Source organism: Arachis stenosperma, chromosome 10, assembly GCF_014773155.1.
Source record: "Arachis stenosperma cultivar V10309 chromosome 10, arast.V10309.gnm1.PFL2, whole genome shotgun sequence".
NCBI lineage: Eukaryota > Viridiplantae > Streptophyta > Magnoliopsida > Fabales > Fabaceae > Arachis > Arachis stenosperma.
Window position 1 is genome coordinate 13,131,766 of NC_080386.1, and position 22,551 is coordinate 13,154,316.

Below are 22,551 nucleotides of genomic sequence, written 5' to 3' on the forward strand. Positions count from 1 at the left end.
AGTACGTCGAGAATAAATGTCATTTGCGGGTGATAACTTTATTGGGACAATTACTTTTATAGGACACGCGTAACACAAGGAGAATGACATCTTATTTCATTAGGTGAGGATGGATTTTAGTTTTAGCACCATAAAACTTTCCAATTATACATTATAATTATGTTATTTGAACAAATATGTGAGTTTTTTGGTAAGCCAAAGTTTGAAATTTATAAATAAACTCAATTGTTAATGAATGATCTTGATTAGAGCTTAATTTTCGTGAGTCGAAATTAAGTTTGGTTTGACTCATATCACTTCTAATTCTAGTTTCACAAAACTTGAAATTTAATGTTTGAGTTATTTATTTGTAATAAATAAAGTTTGAAGCATTGAATTTCTTAGGTGTGCTTGAATAAACCTTTTTTTTTTAATTTGGTGTATAAAATATAAGAGAATTTTAATATTATAATTAGTTTTTAAATTTTAAAATATCAGTTTTAGTTGAGATAATTATATTAGTTTATTTTTAAAATATTTTGTCTTATAAAAATATTTAAATTATGTTTATTCATAAAATACGTAGCTAATTTTATAATTTATTAGTTTTGAACTTTACTTATTATAAATGCATTTTAAAATGAAGTAGAGAATGGAGGAAATTAAAATTCCTTTGTTATAAGTAAAAATTAAAATTTCTTATTTTTAATAGTTGAAATCTCTTTTAAAATTTGAAAATTCTTTTAAATATAAATTCAAATATAATATTTTGTCTTTAAGAATTTTAAATAGTTTCAAAAAATACATTTTTTCGTCGAAATACCGTATTCAAAAATAATTTTTTTAGTAAAGTAGTGTTTTATTCTCTAATATTTAAACTAAGTTTTAATTTTGTTTTTTAATGTTTAAAACATCTTATTTTCATCCTAAATATTTTATTTTGTTCTATTTTAATTTTTTGGTTAAAATTAAAATTTGTTCTTCCAAAAATACTCTTTCTTTTTATTGTTATCTTTTTTTTTTCTCTTTTATTTAGTTATTTCATACTCAAATTAGTATAATAACTACCATGATCACTATAATTATAATTTTTGTCGCTATTTAAAAAAAAATCATAATGGAGGAAAATATATTTTTAAAAAAAAAAAATTTAATTTTGACTAGAAGGTTAAAATAGAACAATACTATATATTTGAAAATAAAATAAAACGTTTTAAATGTCTTAACTCAAATATTAAAGATTAATATAATATTTTATCCAAATCAAATAAGATAAATATTATATTATACATATATGTAATTTTTTAGACATTTATATTTTTAATTTCGTATTATATCTTATTTATAATGTAAATAAAAATAATAAAAAAAAAATTTATTTTATTTGCACATGAGATAAATAACCGCAGTTGATATTTATCTTGTTGGTTGTGTAAATTAAACAAGATAAGGATAAATGAACAAGAGAAATATGTGATTTTTTTTACATTATTTATTATTTATAGAAATAAAACACATAATTTTTTATTTGTAAGAATTAGAGAAACAACAATATTCATTTTTAAATAAATAGCAGTAATAATAATATACCAAAATTTTTAGTGTGAAAAATTTTTTTAATGTGAGAACTGAGAAGTAAAAATTATGAGTTATTCAAATTAAGAAAATAGTGAAATTATAGTTAAAAGGAATAAGTATTGTTTTGGTCCCTACCGTTGAAGGTCAGAATCGAAATCGTCTCCAATGTAATTTTTTATTTAGAATCATCCTTAACGTTTTATTTCGTTTTAAAATCGTCCTTTTAAATTTTTATGGACAAAAATATCCTCCACCACCACCACCACCACCTTTACCATCACCACTACCTCCCTTACTTCACCACTACCACTTTCCTTACTTTCATCAAATACTAATAATCAGATTCAAGAACACTAACAATAACACATTCAAATTCAGAAACAACAACATCAAATTCAATAGCAAAATAAAAAATAGAAGAATAAAAAATAGATACAGAAAAAGAAGTAAATTCAACAGCAAAATTTAACAGATGTAGAAAAAGAAGCAAAATTCAGATGTAACAGCAAAAACAACAAAAATAGCAAATTCAACAGCAAAAATAGCAAATTTAATAGCAAAAATAGCAAATTCAATAGCAGAAGAAGAAGCAGATGCAGAAGAAGAAGAAGCAAATACAGAAGCCGAAGCAGAAGAAGAAGCCAAAGAAGAAGCAGATGCAAATGCAAAAGTAGAATCGGAAGCAGATGCAGAAGAAGAAGCAGATGCAGAAGTCGAAGCAGACCCACTGACGCTTCGTCCTTTCTCCTTCCTCGTGCATCTCCTCTCTTCGCTGTTCTACTTCCCCAACGGTAGCTCGTGGGCGAATTGGCGGCGACGGCTTAGCGGCGTGGTCTCCCTCCAAGGCCCGATGACGACGCAGAGACGTAACACCATTAACACCATGCTGCTGGTGCCGCCCAAACCCATCAACATCACCATCACCATCTCCATCATGCTCCTCTTCATTTTCTTCCTCTTCTTCTTTGTCTTCCACTTCCTCTCTTCCCTCTCCCCCATCACCACCACCACCATCACCAGTAGAAGCGCTCGATTCACTCCCGCCGCCGCCGCATTGGAGCCATTCACCGATTTGGTGGGAGCGTTTAGGAGGTGGGACTCAAATGTGGGGTACCAGCGGTTCAGGGAGAAATGGGATAATGGGTTGGCGTTGAATCAGTCAAAGGATGCAGCTTTGCAAGGGCTCGGTAAGTGTAAGGATTTGAAGATGAATAATGTGAGTGTTTTGGATTTTCTGACGGCGACGACGGCTCCAAGCTTCGCCGCCGGATCCATCCCCCTCCCTCATTCCCCCTTTTCCTCCTTCCCTCCCCCCTTTCCCTTTTTCCTTTCTCCCCTCCCTTGGCGTTCTTTTCTTCTTCTTTTTTTAATTTTACTTATTTTTTATTTATTTGAATAGGAGTATTTTTGTAATAAAATTAAAAATTTTATTAAAAAGGACGATTTTAATACGAAATAAAATATTAAGGATGATTCTAAATTAAAAATTATATTGGGGACGATTTTCATTCTAACCCTTAACGTTAAGGACCAAAATAATACTTATCCCTAATTAAAATAGAGTAAAAGAGAATCACAAATCACTGCACAAAAAATGTATACAATAAGTCAAATAACCCAAATATTAAAACTTACAAAACAATAACAAAAAATATGAACATACCACAAAAATAGAGCTGCCATTACGTGGATAATATCTCTAATTACAGATCTCTTGTTGAAGATCCAAACAATTAAAACAAAAAACTAAGTGTCTAAAATATATTTGGGCTTGATCTAATAGTTAAAAAATTTACAGGTGGTTGTTACAATACTCTTTTATTATTTAGAGTTTTAAAATCATAATTGTAAGAACCGGACCGGTGATCAAACCGGTCAGGTTACTGGTTCACTGGTTTATTGGTTCAACCGATAAACCATTGGTTGAACCGATACAACCGGTTTCACATGAATAAAAAATATAAAATACTAAAAATAGTCATAAACTTAATAAATTCAAAATACATATCGTTAGTTCTGATTATTGTTTTTTTGGGTTCCGATTGATGCATCAGGAGTTGATCCTTGTTCTTGCGAAGATGGTGTTTCTGATGGTGTATTCGCAGAAGCCATTCTAAAAGAATATGGAGTAGCAAAACCGCAAAATTATAAAACAATAGCAATCCTAAATTTCCTAGTTCCTATTCCCTATTCAGCAAGACAGCAACCTTAAATTCTTAAATAGTTAAATTCCCTATTCAGCAAGACAAGCAAATTCATATTTCATAGATTCAAATCAAGCATATAATCCAACAGTTTCATATTTCCAGTACAAATCAACAAAACATAAATTGATTTACATGAAAAATTTGATTTACATAACATGAAAAATGCAACAGCCAACCGTTTCATATTTCATGTCCTAATCCAACAGTAAATTTACAAGAAAATTCAACAAGCATATTCAACAAGGAAATTCAACAAGCATATTCAAGTGTAATGTATTCAACAGTTTCAAATTTTAACAAGCATATTCAACAAGAAAATTCAGCTTAACAGAACTTACAGTAACAGAACAGAGCAGAGTGTAATGTATTTCACACAACAATCATTAAACTTCAAGTGCAGAACAAAGCAGAAGCAGATTACAGAACTGGAGTAGTGGAGCTTACCTGTTGACAGAGTCACAGAGCAGTAGCACTAGAGTAGAAGGGCGACGGGGAGGGCGACTGGGCGAGGGTGACGGCGCTGGAATGGCGAGTTCGACTGCGCGCAACGGCCGACCGGCGAGTTCGCGGGTGGCGGGTCTGCTGTTCGGAGAGGATGACGGGCTGAATTGGTTGAGTTGGTTTCTTCAGAGCTCAGACCGCCGGTGAGACAAAGAGGATGACGGGCTGGGGGCTGGGTGAGTGAGGTGAGGGTGGCGGACTGGCGGAGGGCTGGTAGGGTTTCGCCGTTTCGCCGTTAGGGTTGGGGGGAATAGCCAAAAGGGGAGGGAAATTGGAACTGCAAACTGGGATCGGGTGGGGCGTGGGGGTGGTAGCCCGTAGGGCTTTTTTTTTTTTAAAATAAACCAAAACGACGTCGTTTTGGAAAAAGAATAAAAAAAAAATTTCCTGAACCGGTCGGTTAACCAGAAACCGCCAGTTTTCCAGTTTTTATCAAAACTGGCCGGTTCAACCCGGTTCAAAACGGTTATATTCCTTATCCGGTTACATCACTCAACCGGACCGATTCTGGGTCCGGTTTACTGGTTTTTCGGTTGAACCGGCCGGTCCGATTCTTACAACTATGTTTAAAACTCTATTAAAAATTCATTTTAATCTTATATTAATTTAGACATTTAGTTAAACATATATTGTATTGGTGGGATCATCAAGCAATTAATATATACTAAAAAAAATTAATTTTTTCTTATAAACTTACAAACACATTAATTATAACCTTCAATTTATATTTTCAATAAATGGCAATTATGATTATTATTGAAAATTTAACATATTTTATTGTTATATAAGTTAAGCAATTAATTAATAGGAATAAGTATGATTTTGGTCCCGCTGAAAATTTATTTCGTTTTCGAGCTTTTTTTCGCTCTAAAATGGTTCCCAAAGTTTCAGTTTATTTTAAAATAGTCCTTTTAACCAATGTTCTGAAAATCGGACCGGACCGGCCGGTCGAACCGGTTAAACCGGGAACCGATAGGGAAAACGGTCCGGTCCAGCATGCAAAACCGCAAAATTAAAAACCGTTCAAGAACCGCTGAACCGGCCGGTTACCGGCAGGTTGGACCGGACCGGAACCCGGCCGGTTTACATAAAACGACCTCGCTTCCTTCCTTAAAAGAGAAAAACTTGCACGCGTTATCTCCCATTCCCCCTTCTCCAACTCCTTCCTTCAGCAAACCCTAGCCTCCACCAAAGAAAGCAAACCTAGTCTCCACCAAGTCGGAGTGAGAGACTGCTGCCTCCGTCCATCGCACTCAAGAACTTCCGTCTTCGTGCTCTCGGGCCTCTCGCCGGATCCTACACGTCGGGTGCTCGCATCTCGCCGTTCTCCTCTGTGCTCGGCTGCTCGCGCCTACCTCTGCCAGTGAGTGCTCGAGCTGTGCGTGTTGGTTGCTGCTCGATTCTGCCTCCCAGTCTCACTCGAGTCTCGTCTCAGTCACTGGCATCTCGTGGTTTGTCTGTCTCGTCGCTGGCGGCAGAAGCAACTCGTGGGGTTGTCTCTTGCTTCTTCGCCTTCCGTGGGGTGGTCGCCGACTCGCCGTCGACCGTTGGTGAGTCCCTGCACCATCGCTTCCCTGTTCTCTCTTTTCAAATTTCCCTTCTCCCTGTATTCTTGCATGTTGCTGAATTGCTAATCTAATTTGCCTTGTTGCTAATCTAAATGTTGCTGTAAATCGGGACTTTACTTGGATTTGTTAAATTTGTTGCTGTAACTTGAATTTGTTGCCGAATTTGTTGCTTCCCAGTCACAGAATCAGAACAGAATACTCAGTCAGTGCTTGGTTGATTGGTTTTGCTCACTGATTGTATTTGATGATAAATTTTAAATTGATAACTTTTAAATTTTAAATTTGTACTGCGTGTTACTGATTCACTGTTGCTTCAGTACTTTTTGTTGTTGTTAATCATTGTGATGAGTTTTATTAAAATTGGGTTGAAAACTGTTGAATCTTTTTTCATTTTTAATTGTTCTTAACTTCTGTAATTATTTAGTTGGATAACTGATGTAATTATTGAGTTCAAGAGAATGAGTTTTTGATTTGCAAGGTGATTTTTGGCTGATTTTTTATTTAATTTGATAATGGTGTTTATGATTGGGGTTATCTGGTTTTCATTCTTTTTGAATTTGAAAATTCCTCCTACTTCAAACTGCTTATGCTGCTTTTCACTATTTCTGGTGTGTAACTTGTATACTTCTGCATGATTCTCTTTTGATTCCACACAAAGTTGATGAAAAAAAACTGATTTTGTTATCTGGGGTAATCCTATTCTGTTTCTATCTATGTTTTCTTGCTAATGGAACATTCTAGTCTAGTTGTTTAGTGATCAGAATGTTATTCCTTCTTAGCTTCATGGAATGAAAGAGAAACTACATTGCATCTTCAGAGTCAAAGGAATCAAAAACCATTAATTAATTTATATATTATTCATTTTAGTTTTATGATTCTATCAATTTGGTTGTGTACTTATTCTTCTTATTCAGCATAGGAATTTAGCTGTGTACTTATTCTTCTACATTGGCATGTTCATCTTCACTTTGCAAAAAGCTTCTCATTTGATGATCTATTAACTACCTCATTTTCTCGTACCATTCCTTTTGATATGGCTTTAGCTGAAGAAATTGGAAGGGCTGGATGAGGAGACATTGATGCCTCAGAAGACATCTTGAGGTTTTGATGATTGATAACTCTTTATGTTGACATTTAATATTTGATATTTCTTTATACTATTTAACTTGAGTTTGTATATTAATAAGATTATATGAATTTGATTGATGACATTAAATGTAGTTTTTTAAATTTGAAAACTATTTTAATATTTATATTATACTATAATTATATTTTAGGATGTTTATTTATAATTTATTTATTATTTTATTTTAAAATAGTTTTTTCGGTTGAACCACTGGTTAGACCGGTTGGACCAATAAACCAATAAACCAGTAACTAGAACGGTTTGATGACCGGTCCAGTTTTCCGAACCTTGCTTTTTACTAATTTTATTTTTTTTATTACCAAATTATCCTTCATTAAAAAAATTATAAAATAAAATAAATATAAAATAAATATAAAATAAAAAAAGAAGAAAGAAAGGGATACGAGAAGGAAGGGAGGCGCAGAAGGGGGGCGCATAAAAAGAGGGGGGAGGAAGGGGGGAGGAGGCGGGGAGAGAGAAGGGAGATCGTCGCTGCACCACCGCCGTCGCACCACCGCCCCACAGCCCTGCCGACCTACACCACCGCACCACCACCAGAAGAAAGAAAGGGATACAGAGAAGTGGGGAGAGAAAGAAAGGGGGGGCGCAGAAAGGGGGGGGGGGGCGCAGAAAAGGGGGAGGGGAGGAGGGGGAGGAGGGGGGAGAGAAGGGGGACCGCCGCTGCACTACCGCCGTTGCACCACCGCTCCGCCGCCCTGCCGCCCTGCACCACCACCATTTCTTCTTCTTTCTCGCCGCCACGCCGCCCTGCCTCCCTGCCGCCCTGCACCAGCAGCACCATCATTTCTTCTTCTTCTTCTAAACTGGATTTTTTGTGAAATTTCTGGTTGTTGATTATTGTTTAAAGTGCATGTTGTTTGATTTTTCTGCTGATGATGATGATGATGACTATGATGATACTGGTGGTGGTGGTGGTTCTGCTTGATTGTTCTTTTGATTCCATTATCGATTGAGTTCTAAGTTATGGGTTTTCGTTTTTCTGATTTTGGGTTTTGAGTTTTGAAGATGACAATGATTTTGAGTTCTGGGTTGTTGTTCTTCTATTATTGTTTTGGTTCTATTTCTTGCTGTTTTTATTGTTGTTTGTTTGAGTTCAGATGATAATTTTTTGAGTTTTGATGATGATGATTTTTCTGAGTTTTGAGTTCATTGGTATTCTTCTACTTCTGTTTTGCTTTTGATTCTGTTCTGGGTTCAGTTTTGATGATGATGATGATGCTGCTTTTGTTTTGCGTTGGTTGATTTGGGGAAGAAGGAGAGGGGCATTTTCATGCGAACGACGATTTTAAAACAAATTAAAACAAATTGAAACTTTAGGGATTATTTTAGAGCGAAAAAAACTCGGAAACGAAATAAATTTTCAATATTTACGTTAGAGACCAAAATCATATTTATCCCTAATTAATACATACTAAAAAAAATTAATTTATTTCCGTATTTTATCTTCTGTGCAATACAAATTAAGTTTTATATATATGTGGTGCACTTACTTTTAATAATTTATGCATCAACATAGAATTTATATTTGTATAATTTTTTTTGGTGATAATTGTACACATAATTTATATGCATCACGCTTTATTTTAATTTTTCTAACTTTACTTTATAATTTAATTTTAATATATGAATATCTAAAATGTAAAATAAAAAGTTATCCATAGCATGCTTATAATAACGTTAGCGATAATAACTAAAATTATATTTTGATTATTTTTGATAAATTATAATAAATAAATTTGGTCGGATAAATAATTATATTTTTTATCAATATATTATTGCTATTATTTTTTATTTTGTTTATTTATCATATTAATTTTGATTTGAGGAGCTCTTTATTAATTTAGCATATTATACAATATCAAATAATTAGAAGTTAATAATTTTGATTTTTTTTGTCAATTAACATGTAATTTGAGATGAAGTTTATTAGTTTGATATTAATCCAAGGAGCTATTAAGTTTACAGTTCAATCCAATAAAATTTCTCTAAACATTAAATTTTATTATTAATTATGATATCATTTATTATTTTTGACTAGTTGTTCATCTATAAATCAGTCACTAACTTTGACAAAAGGTATTTTGGTATTTAAAAACAATGGTTGAAGTGAGATTAGGGTTAGAAAAAAATTATATAAATTTTATATTTTTATTTTTTAATATGTAAGGTAATTAGATTTGTTAGGATTTATGGAACTTTAAATTTGATATCCAAACCAATTAAGGTGAGGTATGCTTAGTAAAATTTTATTTGACATAATTATTCCTTGGGTACAAGGTTTAATATAATTAGGTCAGATTGATTAGATTTTAATTTTATTGAGTTTTCTACAAAAAGGACCTAATTACAAGATAAATTTAAAATAGTGTAAAAATTTAATTAAAAATTTTTAAACTATAAATACTTAACTACAAATTTAGTAAAATTAAAAAAATTGATAAAGTAATTTAACCTTAAAATGTATAATGTATTTGGATCTATTAAAACTAAATACAAATTTTTTCTTTTAAATTAATAAAACAACATTGATTAGATAATTAGTATTTTTTTCATTTTAAAATTATCTAAAAGTGTATCGTAATCTTTTTAAAATCAAATTTGAATTTTAACATTATAATTTAATTAAACAACAATAATCTTAAAAAGATATTTTGATCTTTTTAAAATTAATCTTAAATAGTATATTTTTATTTTTTAATATCTTGGACAAATTTTTTATTTTTAAAGCATTTGAAAAGATCATTATTACTAAATAAATAGATATTTTAGACTTTTAAATTTTAACATTACTCTTTAAAAAGAGTACTTTTATCTTTTTAAATTTAATATAAATTTTTAATCTTTTAAATAATTAAATAACTCTAATCTTAAAAGAGTATTTTTATCTTTTTAAAATTTATTATAAACTTATTTTATTCTTTTTGAAATCAAATTAATTTTTCAGTTATTTTTAAAAGATATTTTAATCTTTTCATATTAATTGTAAAAGCATATTCTTGTCTTTTTACTTTTTAACTATTTTTTTTAATAATTTTATGATAATCTAATATCAATTCAAAATAAAATATTGTAATCTGATTTGACAATGGTCCAGATTTTTTTAACGCACAAAAACATGAAAAACCTTAACCCGAATTCGTTTGTTTTTAGTATGCTAGCCTAATACAAAAATAAATGCAAATAATAATAATAAAAACAAATAAAATATAACTTTGTTACTTATTTTGTTTATGGAGTTTTCATATTCCAAAAGTTGTAAGAAGCATTTGATAGAGTCTTATATTTGCTGTTTTTTCTCAAATGAAACCTTTTTTTTACAAATGAAAACTCACAAGTAGTTATTTTTATGTGAAATTAATAATTAAAAATTATTAAATAATTTAATAAATTTAACTAAATTATTTTTTAACATAAAAATAACTGCAATTGAGTTTCTATCTATTTTTGTGATGAAAGATTTGATAGTTATGCATAGTTATTGTTTGTTGTCAAGTAACACATAGAAACATCATCATCGTCATCATCTTCTACTCTTCTTCTTACCTCAGAAGATGCTGAATCAAATAAGAAAAGCGGTTCTCTTGTCCGACCAAGGAATGACACTTAGTGGTTTTATCCATTGCTTTATTTTTTGTGAAGATTATTGAACAACAAAAATCAAAACGATTAAGAGAGAGTGAACAGAGAAGTGTTGCCAAGAATATTAAAGAACAATGAAACTATCTATTGCCAAATGATTACGAAGAAATTGAGCGTATTAGTACTTTTTCCAAACTGTACAAGGGGCTGTACAAAGAGCTGCTTGTTGTTAACTTTGTCTCTGACAAAATGAAGATCCACCTTAAAGTGCTTGCTCTTATTATGCAAAATGAGATTTGCAGCTAAGAGAACCGCACTAAGGTTGTCACAAAAGATAGTAGGAGGAATTGGTGAGGAAATGTGAAATTCTCGAAGAAGATTTCCGAGCCAAACAATATCTGCAGAAGCATCAGCAAGGCATCGAAATTCAGCTTGGATGGATGATCTTCTCACAGAACTTTATTTCTTGCTAGACCAGATCACAGGATTGGATTCCAAAAATACACAATACCCGCTTGTAGATCTTCTATCATCAAGATCATTAACCCAATCTGAATCTACAAAGGCAAGGATTCTAAAATCAGAATTTTTAGTGAAGTAAAGACCTTGTGGAACTACACCTGAGAGATATCTTAGAATCAATTTGACAGCACTCCAATGGTGTTGGAGAGGTTTGTGCATGAATTCGCTCACATGATTTACCGCAAAAGCAATCTCAGGATGTGTTTAAGTGGAATATTGAAGTCCTCCAACTATAGATCGATATAGAGTTGCATCCTCAAACAAGTTTGAACCTGTAGTTGTTAATTTAAGTGTAGAAACCATAGGTGTAGGCATTGGCTTAGAATGCAACACGCGAGCTCTGTGTAAAATGTCTAACATATTTTTGTTGATATATATGAAGTTCTAAATCAGATAGCTTGGAGATTTCAAGACTAAGAAAGTAATGCAGTGTACCTAAATCTTTTAAAGAAAAAAGGAATGCAGACTTGAAATTAAAGAATTCACTTCATTAAGATCACTGCCAGTGATGACTATGTCATCAACATATGCTAAGAGAAAAATAGTAGAGGAGTTAGTAAATCTAGTGAATAAAGAAGGGTCAGCACGAGTACAAGAGAAACCAAACTTTGAAAGAGTCATTCTCAGCTTTGTGTACTAGGCTCGGGGTGCCTGTTTCAAGCCATAGATGGCTCGATTTTACTTACAGACAAGAGATGAGTTGGCTTTCTCAAAACCTAGTGGTTGAATCATAAACACATTTTCATGTAAATCACAATTTAAAAAAGGCATTGTTAAAGTCAAATTGTCTTAAACACCACCTTTTTGATAAGCAATGGTGAGAATAGTCCTTATAGTTGTAGGTTTGATCACTGGACTGAAGATTTAATCAAAGTCCAGACCATGCTGTTGATGACAGCCCTTGGCCACTAATCTGGCCTTATACTTAAAAATAGAATTATCTGGAGCTCATTTAATAGCATAGACCCAGCGGCAGCCAAGGACAGTCGAGTTTGGTAGTAATTGAGTGAGTGTCCATGTGTTGTTTCGAAGAAGAGCTTCATACTCTTCCTTCATTGCCTGAATCTTGTAAGGGCAAGTTAGAGCTTGTTTAGTTGTGCTTGGAACATTTTGAACCAAATCCAAGTCGGGAGCAACAGCAGAAAAAGCCTTAGGCTTATAAATCCCAGCTTTAGAGCGTGTGACCATAGGATATTGATTATGAGTGATATAAGGTGATGCTGGGAGAGGGAGGGGATAGCCAAACACAGGAGCATGCTATAATCAGGCTTTTTATGATGTAGTAATTCATAAAGAGTTTTCATAGCAAGAACTTTTGTAGGAAGGCGATTAATGAGGGATGTTACTGTCAAAAAGGCATCCTCCCAAAAATGTGGAGGTAACTTAGCAGAAGCTAGAAGAGAAACTCCCATTTCCAGTATGTGTCGATGCTTTCTTTCAACAACTCCTTGTTGTTAATGAGTATAAGGACACAAGAGTCTGTGCATGATGCCATGTTCCTGTAAAAAATTATGGAAAGCATTGGAGAGAATCTCCTTTGCATTGTCAGTTTGCAAAGCTTTAAGAGATGAACCAATTTGTTTTTCAAGCAAGGTCTTATATTGAACAAAAATTTGGAAAACTTGTGCTTTGGAGTGTAGCAAATATAAACAGGTATAACGAGTGAAGGCATCCACAAAACTGATGTAATATTTAAAGCATGATATAGAAGTCACAGGGGCTGGTCCCCATACATCAACATACACTACTTCTAGAGGAGAATTATACGTGGTGTTAGAATCAGCAAAGGGCAATGTGTGCATTTTAGCAAGGCAGCAGTCATTACAGAAAAAATCATTCTTATTGATATTAAAAGGAACATTACAAGATTGCATCACAGCTTTAACAAAAGAATTGGAAGGATGGCCAAGCCTTTGATGCCAAATTTTAATTGCAAGATTACATTGATTTATAGAAGCTTGATATGCAGAAATATTATGAACAAATTTGTTTAAAGTTAGGCCTTGAAACTCATAGAGGGCATTTCTAAGATGTCCCTATAGAAGGATGTCTTTGGTAACCTGTGATTTAACAAGACAAACAAACAGATGAAATTCAAAATAAACATTATTATCTAAACAAAATTGAGATACACTAATGAGATTCTTAGTGATCTGGGGAATATGAAGAATGTTTTTCAAAACAAAAGTATTATTGTTTTCAAAGTTAGTGAGATATGTCATTCCAATTTGTGAAATTTGCAAACCTGTGCCATTAACAACATATAATTGATCAAATCCTTGATAATCTGATGTAGAAGAGAGATTTGCAGGGTCATTAGTCAAGTGATGTGAAGCACCCGAATCTGGGCACCATGAAGATTTAAAGATGCTAGAAGGTGTAGTTAGGTATGAAGAAGGTTGATGAAAGGAGCTGGGAGGTGGAGGAGGATTTGAAAGGTCTACTTCCTAATCGCCAAGAGCCTCTTCTCCTTCTGTTAAATCTTTCTCCTCTACCACATAATTGCCTCTGCCAAAAGAAATTGGAGCAGATGGTGAAGACTTAGCTAAATTCACTTGAGCAAGAGTTGAAGAATTTTGTTTAGAAGAGCTTCCACTTTATTGATTGTGTACATATATGATTTTTGCTTTCACAGTAATAACAAAGGGAGCATATTGTTCAGTAAGACCATCACATAGAGCTTCTATGTGATCATTATGTGAGATTGAAGCTCCAATTGCTACAAGAGAGTCAACTATTCCTGTGATCTTTGCTACATACTGAGAAGCAGAAAGATTAGTTTTCTTGATAGTCTTGAGTTCTGATTTGAAATGTTTAGATTTGATCTTGGTTGAAGAAGCAATGCACCATCTGATTCCAAAAAGAGACATCCATTGATGCTAAAAGCCATGAACCTAGATTGTAATCCTGCAGATTCTAATCAGTGTATGCTGTCGAAACAGAGCCTGCAACTCTATCAGCATCAGTGGCAAATTGAGGTGGTTACTGATTGGGCTGGATGTGGTTTTAAAGATTCTGACCAAAGATTGCAAATAGTGCTTGCTGCTGCCATGTAAAAAAGTTGTTTTCATTCAACTTATCTAGGATTGGATAAAGAAGGGGTTTGGAGTTTAAAGATGAATCAGCAATGGTAAAGGCCATTGAAAAGAAAGAAAAGAAAACCTAGGATCTCAAACTCTTGATACCATATGAAGATTATTGAATAATAAGAATAGAACGATTAAGAAAGAGTGAACAGGAAAGTGTTGCCAAGAATATTAGAGAACAATAAAACTATCTCTTCCCAAATGATTATGAAGAAATTGAGTGTATTACTACTTTTCTCCAAACTGTACATAGGGCTGCACTACTATTTATAAACTAAGGTAGTGCAAGAAGGTTTATTAATATCAAAAGAAACTAATCTCAAGACTCTCTCTTGATGTTGACAAAAACAAAAAACTAACTCTCAAGACATTCTTGATTTTTCTATTTTTGAAGGTGATGTCTATTTAACTCTTATCAAGATATTTTTAAGATTTTGATGGTCATTTGTTGTTTTTTTTCATGGAATTCATTTCTGTTCTAGTTAAGATTTATTAGGCTCTTTTTCATGTTATCTTGCTATATCATCATTGGTGTGAGGTATCACAGATTCTACCAATTTCAAGAACAAATGAAGAGAGAGAAGAAGAAGCTAGAACATAATGATCTATATATTTTTTATTGAAGTTAGTATTAAAAGTGGAGTAATGTGTATTTATACAGTGCAGAGTGATAACTAACTTTAACAGCAAGTAATAAAAAAACTAATCTAGCTGGCACAACTGTGTAGCCTACCTAGTTAGTTTGGTCAATCATCCTAGCATGTCCCCTCAAGCTGGAGGGTCTGTTTTGTATACTCTAAGCTTGTTTTTGAATTTGAAAAAGGTAGGTGTGGAAAGAGATTTCGTGAGTGTGTTAGCAAGTTGATCTTGAGCTGGAATGTGTTGGATAAAGACTTCCTTCTTGGCCACCTGATCTCCGACGAAGGATTGATCCAATACAAAGTGTTTGGACTTATTATGTAAGATTGGATTGGCACAGAGTAGTACTGAACTCTGCTTATCACAGAAGATTAAAGGTTTGATGGAGCAAGACATTATGATTTCACTTATCTGCAGCCACATGATCTCAGTAAGTGCATAAGCAATTTCTCTAAATTCAGCTTCTGTGCTGCTCTGAGACGTTGCTACTTGTTTTCTGCTGGGACATGAGATCAAGTTTGATCCGAGGAAGATGTCAAAGCCATTTGTGGATTTTTATCGTCTACATCACTTTCCCAATCTGAGTCATAAAATCCATATATCTAAAAACTTGAAGTGCTTCAAAATTGCAGCCCATGATTTAATGTTTCAACCAGGCACCTGAGAATACTCTTGACGGCTTTTCAGTGAGTTTCAAAAGGGTTTTGGAGGAATTGAGCTATTTTTTGACAGTTAGGTAATTGCTGGTCTTGTGATAGTGGCATACTGAAGACCACCAACTATGGATTTGTACAGCATCAGATTGTTGAAGATGGTATCTCCAAAGGCAAAAAGTTTTAAATTTGAGGTCATAAGTGTAGGCATAGGCTTGGCAGCACTCATATAAGCTTTTTGTAACAGGTCTTTAATATATTTTGTTTGATGTAGGGAGATGGTGTTAGAGGGGCATCTCCTGACTTCAATGCCCAAGAAGTAATGCATTTCACCAAGGTCTTTTAGACCGAAAGTGTTGTTAAGCTGTGAGACAAGAAATGCAATTTTAGCCTCAGAAGTTCCTGTGACAAGGATGTCATCTACGTACACAAGAATATAGGTGGAGGAGGTTGGGTGAACCTGGTGAACAGAGACACATCAGATTTAGTGTTAGAGAACCCATATTTATGGAGAGTGGAACTTAATTTTGTGAACCAAACTCTTAGAGCTTATTTGAGGCCATAGAGGGACCTCTGTAATTTGCAAACTTGTTGGGGATTTGAGGAAACCATGTAGACATTTTCATGAAAATTGCCATTGAGGAAAGCGTTGAAGTCATATCGGTGAATCTTCCACCCCTTCGAGATAGCTAAGCTTAAAATAACTCTTATAGTTGCAGGTCTCACAACCAGGCTGAAAATTTGATCATAATCTACTCCTTGTTTTTTATGGAAGCCCTTGGCAACTAACCTTACTTTCTATTTTTGTATGGTGCCATTAGGGCACCTACAACCTATTAGTACATGTTGGGAAGGAGCATCAACAAGTCTTCAAGTATGATTTTTCATGAGAGTTGTATATTCTGCTTCCATGGCTTGTTTCCTCTGCGCACTGGCAAGAGCCTATGTAATCGACTTTGCCAACTGATCATTGGGTTCAGACGAAACAGTAGTGAAAACTCGAGGTTTGAAGATACCATTCTTGCTCCTAGTTTGCATGGTATGGGTGTTTTCAACCGAACGGGAGGTAGACGGTGTAGGTTGAGAAGGTAGTGCTTTGGGGCCAATTACAACCTCTAAGGGGACTATGTCAGCTGAACCTGCACTTGGAAGAATATTAGTAGAACGAAAAACGGATGCAGAAGATAATAAAGCAGATAGATCATTACTAGTATTGGAAGATTGAGTATGCATATACATGTCTTTAGGTGGATTGGATCTGTAGAGAATGGGATATGTTGTGGGTGGGACTATGGTTGATGACTGTGGCTCAAATTGACTATGACTTAGGATGTGAGTAGACATTATGGGATATGAAAATTCAAACTCATGAAATAGGACATTTCTTGATATGTAGATTCTGCCGGAGGGAGCTAAACACTTATAACCTTTTTGGTTTTGGCCATAGCCTAGAAATACACATTTTTTAGATTTGTGATTGAATTTGTGTTGGTTGTAGGATCGCAATAGTGGATAACAGGCACAATCAAAGACTTTGAAGAATTTGTACTCAAGAATTTTCTCAAAGAGAATTTCTAAGGGAGTTTTGTAGTTCAAGCTTGGTGTTCGGAGTCTATTGATGAGGTATCTATCGGTTAGTATGGCTTCATTCAAGAGAGAGATGGGTAGAGAGGCTTAGATTAGGAGGGTGAGGGCCATTTCAGTTAGACGTTGGTGCTTCCTCTCAGCAGTTCCATTTTGCTAAGAGGTGTATGGGCAGGTTAATCTATGAGTGATGCCATTTGTAGTGAGAAAATTTGTGAAGGCTTTGGATATAAATTCAACCCCATTGTCTATTTGTAGGGATTGAATTTTGTGACAGGTTTTGGTTTCGATAAATGCTTTGTATTGACAGAAGGCTTGGAACGTTTGTGATTTGGTTTACAAAAGGTAAGTGCAAGTGTACTTGCTGAAGACATCTACGAAGCTAACATAGAATTTGAAGTCGAATTGGCAGTGTATTAGGGCTGATCCCCCATAGGTCGGAATAGACAAGTTGTAGGGAATAGGTGTAAACTGTGGTTGAATGACTGAAGGGTAGTTGATGCAATTTGTTTTGCAGCAAACAGGACATAGGGAGGGGCTAGGATATGGGTTTGAGGTTGTTATATTTAGTTTGGACATTATGTGTTAGGTGACTTTGTGGGAAGGGTGACCAAGTCTGTAGTGCCATAGGTTGGGTGAGGAATTTGTATTTTCTATTTGGTAACTCAACATTACACTAGCTTGAATTCTTTGGAAATATCTGCAAATTTGGTTTTGTTAGCGGTAGCTTCATTTAATTCGACAGCAGTAGAGTAGCACCTTGAACTATTAGCAGAATTAGTAGAATGACATTTTGTATTTGAAGAATCAGTAACATAACATTTTGCATTAAGGACTATATCAGTACACATAGCATTATGATGAAAACAATTTCTTTTATTGAATGTAACCATGTTTTCACTATCACATGTATCAACACACTTTTCATGCTTTTCACGGTTGGCATTTGCTACATTTTTGTTACTGTATTCACTTATTGGTGGAGACCTACAACTACTGTATATTGAATCTTTATTTCTAGGGACAATGTTATCCTTGTTAGAGCTTTTTATAGCCACATTTACATTAAATCAGACTGCAGCATCTTGGGCTTTCTTTTCTTCTTTATTTATGCAAATTAATCTTGGGATTTGAACACCCTCAAATCTATACAATTCATTTCTAAGTTTTCCATGAAGAAGAATCTTCTTTGATTCTTAACATTTTACATTTCATATAAGTAACGCCAAAATTCAAAGAATATACTATTGTCTAGTGTAAACTTTGCTACACTGATAAGGTTCTTTGATATGCTAGGGACATGTAACAAATTCTGAAGTTTGAAGGAATGATTAGACATGAATGAATGCATAATGGATCTTTCAATATTAGCAATGGTCATACCTTTTCTATAACTTCCTAGTACCTACTTTGGACCATCATATTTTGATGCATTAAAAAGATTCATCTGATGATGATGTGATGTGATGCTCTTGAATCTGAATACCAACCCTGATTTGGGGCAGAAGTGAGGTATGCTTGAGGGTTTGGACTTGTTTCTGGATGTTGTGAGTGCTGAACTTACTGCTGGTAGTGAAATGCCGCATTCGGTGGTGAGAGAGCATTAGATTAGTGAAGGTGTGGGTTTTGATAATGTTGATAAAATCGATGATAGCACTACCAAACTGTGTGACCCACTCTACTATGACATTGGGGTCTGCTCCCTTGCCATTAAGTTGATCTGCCTCCTCCTCGAAAGGACCGTCCTCGACCTTTTCTGCCACTGTAGTCTTGATTGTAACCTCTGCCATAGTCTTGATTGTAACCTTCATATTGTGAGTTTTTACCTTTTTCTTTTTTCAGAGTAGGTTCTTTGTGTGCCAAATTGGCTTGTTGTAAGCTCAGGATAGCTTTCTTGAACCTTTCATTCACTTCCTCTTGTGCAAGGAGTTGTGATTAAAATATACTAATTGTCATGTGTGATGATCTTGAATTAACCATAGTAATAAAGGAGCCAATTTCTTCATCTAAACCTTCTAGTGTAGAATCTAGGTATTCTCCCCTGGACAGTGGTGCTCCAAACACAGCAAGAGAATCAGTTACCTTGTTTATTTTTGCAATGTATTCTAGAGTTGTTGATCCTTATTTCATGGTTGACTTGAGTTGAGATTTTAGCATCTTGATTCTAGATTTTATTCGTGCACCGAAGTGTTCTTATAAAACTTCTAGAATTTCATGTGCATAACTGCATTCTATTATCTTGTTTACAAAGTTGCTGCTCATGGAAGAGAGCATCCATGTTACAAGACATTCATTACATTGCTCCTAATTTTCGAGTTCTTAAGACACTTTACCTTGTTCTCAATCTGCTTCAGTGTTGAACATTTGTGGAATTGTGTTTCTGGTGAGATGACTCTAAAGTCGATTAACTTTGATGCACGCTAGTGCTTGCTGTTTCCAAACCTTGAAATTGTCTTCATCTAACTTTATTGTTGCTGGAAAGCTAGCAATTGCAGTCATTCTCGACATCGCAACGTTGTTGATGGAAGTGGTGGGAATCGCAGAAGGAGTTACCATGGATCGAACTACAACTCTGATACCTTGTGAGGTATCAGAGATTCAACCAGTTTCAAGAACAAACAAAGAGAGAGAGAGAAGAGAGAGAGAGAGAGGAAGAAGCTGAATGATCTAGATATTTTTCATTAAAGTTAGTATTACAAGTGCAATAGTGTGTATTTATATAGTGTAGAGTGATAACTAACTTTAACAGCAAGTAACAGAAAAACTAATCGAGCTGGCACAACTATGTAGCCAACTTAGTTAGCTTGGTCAATCATCCTGACAATTGGTTCGTTGTTTTCTTTTTCTTTCTTGTATGGCATTCATTATCAAGATTCTATTATGTTTCAATCTATCTTGTTATAGGGTACATTGCTAATTAAAAGTTAACAAAAAATTTTGTATTTGGTTTGATTTATTTGTTTTTTTTTCCTTTCAATATTCTTTAAAGAGTCAATATACCATATTTTTACTTAGTTTTATTTGGAATAAGATCAAATAAGGGGTTGATATATTATAGGTTAACATTCCAAAATCATATTTTATTTATAATTAATCTCATTCTAATAAATTAATTGGTCTAGTGGATACACAAAACGACTTAGGCACATGGACACTTCTCAATTCAATAAACAAAATGGAAGCTGAGTTCACTACTTTAGTGAGGAGGGAACCACTTTTATAGAGACACAAAATGTCTTCTTTTTTTTAAAGACGTTTATATGTGTTATGTTATTATTGGATGTCTTTATTAAATCGGTTAATAATATATCTTTTAATAAACCATAACAAAATTAATTTATTATAGCAACAATAATAAATCCAATTATTCACATTATAATTATTAGACTCTATTTGATCCGATCGATTCACACAATCTGAACCGAATCATGTTTAAATTTTTTGATAAAAAGACAAATACATTCCTAACTTTTTATTTCGCAGACATTTAAATTCCTAAAAATTTAAAAATATAATTAGGTCCCTAGAAAAAAATCCTAACCCTATACCCTTGCCCTAGCCCAAGCCCTAGCCCAAGAACAAGCCCAATCTCTCACTAATCTCTCAAGATAACCCGAAAAAAGAAAAAAAAATGTAGCTCTCAGCGTCTCCTTCCTCTCCCTTTCTCACTGAAGCTCGAGCTCCTCATCTCTTTGCTCACTGGCTCTCGCAATCTCAGCTCTCTTCCTCTCTCGTCTCGGTCTCGCACCCAAGGTCCTAATTGCTTCCGTGTCGTCAGTCGTCACTGTCTCGCACTCAGTCGTGCTCGCACGCCTTCCTTAAGCTCGTCGTTGCCGGCAGGAGAAGTAGCCGGTCTCGAGGCTAATTGTTGGAACCAAATAGAGATGGACATGTCTCCTTTGACAATTTCAAAATGGAGCTTCCTTTAGAGGAGCAAATAAGATTGATCAAGAAAATAACACTGTTGCTGGAATCACAGCTAGTGCTGCAAGTATCTCCAAAGAGTGAGAATTTGGCTGCAGCTTTTGCTGACAACATAGATGCAAAGCCTAAATCTAAGCCTATCGACAAACAGGTAATACTTTAATAGTCAGTGTTGTAGGTAGTTTCTCTTTATTTTGAAATCACATTTAGGTCATGTGTGAATCAGTAATTACTAATTAAGTATTTGGATTTGGAATCATGACATTGGAGGTTGGTTGAAAAACTTAATCATTCTTCCGTATTTGGTAATTACTGATGAATGGCATAAGTTGGTTTGAGTTAGCAATAGAAGTAGCTGATCAACAAGCCATAATTAACACATTATTAGAACAAGAAATAAAAAATACGAACCATTTTATAATAGAAAATTTTTACACAAACATAAATTTAATACATAATCTGACATGTACAAATATATATAATAATTTATGAATCTCACCTAACATTTATGCTTGAACATTAAACTTGTGTATAAATTTATAGCAATGCTTGGAGCATCAACTAGCTGTTGTCTCTATAATCAACATAAGACATAAATGTAAAACTATACAGACAAGTAGAAAACATTTATGGAGAGAGGCAGAACATGATAGAATTGCAAGCTACTAGTTAGCTGTATATGCTATTTTTATTCTCAGTCATATCCAATACATTAGATACACCATAGTTATATTGATGAATATAATTTTGTAAATGAAGAAAAATAGTTGAGGAAATTGCTAGAGATTGAGGAAGACAAACTCTTCCATAGCAGAAAAGAATAAGCAACTTGATGAATCTTTAAATAGAAGTCCTATTTTTATTTATGTCTCAATCTACTAATGGTCATATTTTGGTCTTCATTCCAATTCTTATCTTCATTTACTGAAGAAAAGGCCGCGACAAAGAAGTCTTAATCAAAATAAGGATATACCTTGTTAGCTGTTAGTAGATATCTAAATAACATTGATTCTTCAAATATATTTAGTTTTATTCTCTATTTGTTATTTTACAAAGATGAAGTTGTTTATCATTGTCTTTCCTATTAGCTTTGGGTACTTTGATCCATTTAAAATATTACTGGCAAACCAATTATTTAGATTAAATATCTCTAAACTTTTATTCTTTTTTTAAAAAGTCTCTTATAAATGAAGGTCTTTTTTGAGAAATACGAATTTTTAAAGTATAGATTTAATTTTTTGGCTGTTTGTTCTTTTATTGTATTATTTTGTTAATGTGTGCCTTGAATTGTGGCGAAGAAATGACTGTGATATTTGGGTCGCTCAATGGATAGTCCTCAACCACTATTGGAGACCCAATAAGACATGAGTAAGAAAAACGTCATTGTTTATGAAGTTAAGTTTATTCAATTATCTAATATCATTGTTAATGTCTGTTAGGATGTCAATAATTACTCAAGGATGCGACTGACAGTAGATTTAATTTGGTGTATGGCGAGTACAACTTGAAGCAGGATATGATAAAGGAGCTCGTTGTTGCTAACTGGAATAAAAAGATGCAATGATATGTCCTTCAAACTTAGGA

At 33.8% G+C, this 22,551-nt stretch overlaps 1 long non-coding RNA gene across 1 annotated transcript; it reads left to right on the top strand.

Annotated features, from left to right (window-relative positions):
- The first annotated feature begins 5,401 nt into the window (after nt 1-5,401).
- LOC130956103 (uncharacterized) lies at nt 5,402-7,109 on the top strand. Its single transcript, XR_009077004.1, has 2 exons — nt 5,402-5,815; nt 6,877-7,109. It is a non-coding gene; the product is annotated as an uncharacterized LOC130956103 (long non-coding RNA).
- The last annotated feature ends 15,442 nt before the right edge of the window (nt 7,110-22,551 follow it).